Source organism: Cyprinodon variegatus, unplaced genomic scaffold (genome assembly GCF_000732505.1).
Source record: "Cyprinodon variegatus isolate N-32 unplaced genomic scaffold, C_variegatus-1.0 Scaffold1367, whole genome shotgun sequence".
Taxonomy (NCBI): Eukaryota; Metazoa; Chordata; class Actinopteri; order Cyprinodontiformes; family Cyprinodontidae; genus Cyprinodon; species Cyprinodon variegatus.
In genome coordinates, this window is record NW_015151820.1 from 134205 (window position 1) to 140284 (window position 6080).

Below are 6080 nucleotides of genomic sequence, written 5' to 3' on the forward strand. Positions count from 1 at the left end.
TTCCTACGCCCTTGCCTGCGCCCAACGGGGATGAAGATGGGCAAATTATTCCTGCAGCTAGCGACTCAATGTATTTTTCCATCGTCTCACGTTCTGGTTTGGAAATGTTATAGAGTCTACTGCTGGGTAACGGAGCCCCGGGTAACAGCTCGATGGCACAGTCGTATGGTCTGTGTGGTGGAAGGGACGAAGCACTGACCTTACTGAAAACAGGAGCCAAATCATGGTAATCAGGAGGTACCGAAGAAAGGTCAGGGACGTCCACCTCCCCCCCACCTCTAGGGGACCCCACAGCGGGAGCTGCAGAACGGAGGCATGTCTCGTGACACAATGTGGACCAGGACTCCACATGATGATCTGTCCAATTTATATGGGGATTATGCTTCTCCAGCCATTCAAAACCCAGTACCAGAGGGGAACATGCAGAAGAAAAAACAAAGAAGGTTATGGTCTCTCGATGGTTACCTGAGATTAGAAGTTCAAGGGGTTGGGTTTGGTGGGTAACTTGATGAAGCTTCTTCCCATCGATCGCAGAGACCCTAAGAGGCTGGGTCAAAGGAACAGTAGCAATTTGGAGCTGTTGGACGAGATTTGAATCAATTAAGTTTCGTTCACATCCGGAGTCAATGAACGCTGAGAAAGAGAGGCTCTGGTCAGAAACGAACAGTGTGGCTGGAAGCATAAGACGAGGAGGTTTTTCTGTTTCTTCACAGCCCGTCAGACTCCTCAAAACCTCTGACGGGCCCCGGCTTTTGATTTAGCTGGGCATGTAGCAATGAAGTGTCCACTCTCACCGCAATAAATGCAAAGCTTGCCCAGAAATCTCCTTTGTCTTTCCTCTGGAGTTAGCCTAGTGTGTCCAACCTGCATGGGCTCCATTTCAGTTTCACCAGAATGAGTAACCTGGACAGACAAAAGGAGAGGCTGGCTCCTAGGCTTCGTTCTGGATAATTGTTCTGTGGGAGTAGAAACAACAGTCACGTTATTTGAGGTGGAGACAGAAGAAAGTAGCCCCAAATTCCTGTGTTTGCGGCTGTTTCTAGCCCGAATCCGGTTGTCCAGCTTAATAGTTAGTTGAATCAATTCCTCGAGTGTAGCCGGTTAATCGAGGGTAGCCAATTCGTCCTTAATATTCTCGTTTAGGGCCTCGAAATAAGCTCCTTTTAAGGCACCCTGGTTCCATCCGGAAGCTGCCGCTTTAACCCGGAAGTTTATAGAAAATTCAGCCACTGAAGAATTTCCCTGTTTTAAATGAAACAGAGCTCGTGAATCAAGGGTTTGATCGGTGTCTTGGTTAAATACCTGGGAGAACTCTGAGATGAAATCCGTATAGCGACAATTAAGGCTTTCGTCTGAGGCAAATCTGGCTTGAGCCCAGGCCAGAGCTCTTCCTGTTAACTGAGAAAGAATGAAGGTTATTTTCTTGTGGTCCGTGGGAAAACTGCCAGGAGAGTTCTGGAAGATTAGTCGACATTGAAATAAAAATCCTTTGCAATCATTTACGTTACCAGAAAACTTTTCTGGGAGACTAGGGCGGAACTCGGATCACGTCACAGCCGGTGACCTCGGAGGAGGAACTGGACCCGGAAATGGTTGGGTTGCTGGAGCGGTGTTAGCACTACTCACGTAATTGACGTATCCTTGAAGCATATGGTTATGCATGTCGACCAAACGGTACAATTCACAAAGGGTCTGAGTTTGTCCTTGTATTTGGACATCTTGTTCTTCCAAACGACGGAGGAGGTGATCTGCTGGGCCTTGTGTCTGGCCGCAGTGTTCTGTCATGATGGGTGAACAGGGAAGCTCAAGATGCAGAACACTGACGACTCAGAGGGAAAGTTTTAACAAGTTTATTGAAAGCACAAACAAGATATATGAACTGTGGCACTGGTTCTGGTCAGGGACTGGTTCACTGGCGTCTGTGAGAAAGACAGTTCTGTTAGGGAAGGCTTGGTTGAGGTTTATCTTGATAGTGTTCAGGTTTGTACCTTGAGGCACGTAGAAGAAGCTCTGGGAGCGGAACTGTTGGGTCCAGAGAAGGCTCGGTTTGGCAGAGTCCGTAAGCTGTTTCAGCGTCTTACTTCTAAAGGTGGTTTTGACCTTGGCTTGAGTTTCCAGCTCGGAATCCAGAGCTGCTAGGAAATCCAGAGTGTGAGTCTTCAGGTTTGGCCCGGAGGGCAGGCTCGGCAGGTTAAGCTCTTCCAGAGCTTCACAGGAGAAAAAACAGGAAACCTGGAAGCAGAGACAAAGAGGTTAGAATCCAGGCAGGACTCAGAGATAACTTGGTTCTCAAGGGAACTATGGCTTAAGTGCTAACCAACTGATTAAGACACTGCGGCGTCGAGGCAAGGTCTGAAGACAGCTTATATAGTCAGGTCCTCCAGATGAGATCATCAGCAGCAGGTGTGCAGACAGCTCAGCAGGGAGGATCCAGGGCGGACTCTGCTGGAGAAAATGTGTATTTCTCCAGCTCCCAACANAGGAGGTTTTTCATTTTCTTCATGGCCCGTCAGACTCCTCAAAACCTCTGACGGGCCCCGGCTTTTGATTTTTCTGGACAGGAAGCAATGAAGTGTCCACTCTCACCACAATAAATGCAAAGTCTGCCCAAAAATCTCCTTTGCCTTTCCTCAGGAGACAACCTTGTGTGTCCCACCTGCATGGGTTCGACCTCCATACCACCAGAATGTGAAGCCTGAACAGGCAGAGGGAAGGACTGAGCTTTAGGTCGCGATTTGGACAACTGCTCTGTGGGTGGAGAAAAAACAGTCACATTATTTGAAGCAGATGTAGAAGCATGAGATCCTGGGTTTCTTAGCTTGGAGTTGTTTCTAGCTCTGATTCGGTTGTCCAATCTAATTGTTAGTTTAATTAGATCCTCGAGGGAGGCGGGTTCGTCGAGAGTTGCCAATTCGTCCTTTATATTCTCATTTAGAGCCATAAAATAAGCTCCTTTCAGAGCACTTTGGTTCCATCCGGAAGCCGCTGCTTTAACCCGGAAGTTGATTGAAAAATCAGCCACAGAAGAATTTCCCTGCTTGATATTGAAGAGAGCACGAGAGTCAATTGTTTGATCAGTCTCTTGGTTAAATACCTGGGAAAATTCAGAAATGAAATCTGAGTATCGGCAGTTGAGACTCTCATCTGAGGGAAATCTGGCCTGGGCCCACTCCAAAGCTCTTCCTGTTAGTTGAGAGAGGATAAAGGTTATTTTCTTAAAGTCCGACGAAAAGCTGTTGGGAGAGTTTTGAAACAATAATCTGCACTGAAATAAAAATCCTCTGCAATCCTTCATATTTCCGGAGAATTTTTCAGGAAGGCTTGGGCGGAGCTCTGATGACGTCACTGCTGGTGACCTCGGAGGGGGAACTGGACCCGGAAATGGTTGCGCTGCCGGTGTGGCGTTAGCACTGTTCATGTAGTTAGCATAGCTCTGAAGCATTTGATTGTGAGTTTCTGCTAGACAGTATAACTCACGGAGCGTCTGGGCTTGTCCAAGAATTTGTGCATCTTGCTCCTCCAAACGACGGCGAATGTGATCTGCTGGGCCTTGTGTTTGGCCGCAGTGTTCTGTCATGATTGGCACTAAGGTGTGACCCAATGATGCAGAACACCACGAAACAGACACAGAAGTAAAAGTTAACAGAGTTTATTGATTACAATAATAGTTAAACTGGTTCTGGTTCTGGTCCAGGGGAAAACGGGTTCACTGGCGTCTGTGAGAGAAGACAGTTTAATTAGCTGGTGACTTAGAAGCTTATCCCTTGGTTGTTCCCGGTTTGTACCTTGAGGGTCCTTGAATCGGTCTTGGAGAGGAAGGCTGTTGGAACTGGAGAGAGTCTGATTAGCAGAGTCCGTTAGCTGCTTCAGCGTCTTACTTCTAGTGAGGTAATCGACCTTGACTTTGAGTTTCCAGCTCTTGGTCCAGAGCTGCATGAGAATCCAGAGGGAGTCTTCAGGTTTGGCTCAGAGGGCAGGCTCGGCAGGTTAAGCTCTTCCAGAGCTCCACAGGAGAAAAACTGGTTTCCTGGAAAGACAGGGACAAAATTAGAATCCAGCTTGGATTCAAAGTCAACAAAGATTCTCAGAGGTTCTAGGCTTGGGTGCTAACCAACTGGCTCAACACTGCGGCGTTGAGGCAAGGTCTGAAGGCAGCTTAAGTAGTCCAGGTCCTCAGATGAGATCATCAGCTGCAGGTGTGCGGAGCAGCTCAGCAGGGAGGATCCAGGGCGGACTCTGCTGGAGAAAAGGTGTATTTCTCCAGCTCCCAACACTGTCGTCTTGTCAGCTTTGAAGTCACAGAGTTTTGCTGTCCACAGAGAGTGGCAGACAGACCGCTGCTCCTTTAGGAGCTGAAGCTGAAAAAGCCGTCTCCTTTGTTCACAAGATGAATCCCTGGAATTACTTTAGATCTTATCATCTAATGATCAAAACCTTCTGCTGGGAATTTAGTTCATAAAAATAAAAAAAAGGTCCCATGCAAAATCTTACAGATAATTTCACAACAAACAGGTAACCAGTACAGGAAGATAATACTGGAAAACATCAAGCATGTAGCTAGATTTCTTCCCTAACTTCCAGGTCTGGGAAATCTTCCACAGTGATGAAAAATGAACAAAGCTGAGTGCTGACCAGCTTGGTACTGCATGGAGAACATAGTAGCCATCATTCTATCTCTCTAATGGTTGAACTGTAAAATGCCTTGAGATGACGTGTGTTGTGAATTTGGCGCTATATAAACAAACTGAATTGAATTGAATTAATGATCTAGCTATCTAATTATCTATCTATCTACAGGTCCTTCTCAAAATATTAGTAATCTGTCATATTTTACATTAGAACAGGATTTACCTCAAAGTCTACACTCTCATCTTTTCAGGAACTCTTAATTTCTGTGTCCTGCTATCAGCCAGTTTCCATCCTCTGATATCAGTAATGAAAAATGATAAATACTATGTGTTGGAAAACTGTTTGGTGACTGACTTTTATTTCTGTCAGGCTGAAGGACGGAAGTTTGAAAAAGACAGATTATCTTGACGTTTTTTATGCAACATTTCTACTTCTGTTATTTGCTGCTGTTTCAAAAAAAAAATTAATGCATAAAGATATTCCAGCTTTCATTGATTTATTTCAAACTTGAAACTTTGTTTAGTCTGTAAGGTGTAAAAAAAAATAAAAATTAACCAATTAATCGAATCGTATCGTGGTGTATTCTTGAGTATCGAAAATAATCGAATCGTTGGGGCAGGAAATCAATACTGAATCGAATCGCCATGATGGATGTGATTTACACCCCTACTATACCTACAAGTCTATCCAAACAGAGAAGAGAGAACCGCAAGAAGCAGTGAGAGAAGCAAAAGAAGAAAGATGAGTAATAATGTCAGACTGTTCCTAAGCAGAGATGATGTGTCCATATTAATAAATGGTAAAGCTGGGGAAGTCAGGAAGAGTGGACAAATTTACAGGAAGAGGTTCCTCTCAGACACCATGGGAAGAGAACCCAGGCCTCAATGTGTCCCGCTCCTGGTTTTTTATAGCTCAAGCCCTTCTGGATAGTGAGGCCAAACATCACGGACAGAGAAACATGTGCCTGCAACATTCATGATAATTTTTCAAGTAAAGTTAAGAAAATGTACCATCTTGGAATGATATATAGATTATCTGTTACTGATGTAGTGGCCTCATCGGTCTGTGATTCAGAAAGCATTGATTGCATGTATGGTAGATGTGAAGCCTGCAAAGTTCTTACTTTCCCTGTCAACGTTGATCCAACAACAAAAAACATATCTTGGACTGAGTGGACAACAAGGTAACAGGAACAAACTGCAGGATGGCACTACCTCTGAGACTGACTGAGACTGACTCAGAATCACAACCCTGGAGAAGAAATTAGCTAGTATTGAAAGACTTGTAGAGCTAACAAAGTCAGAACTGCCCCAGATCTCAACTCATTTTTACAACATTTGGCACCAGTTCACTCATCTTAAGCAATTGAAAGAAAATTGACCCAGCATGATGATGTAGTCTATGATGATTACAGTGAAAACTACAACTGAGCAAGGAAATTAAATATACAG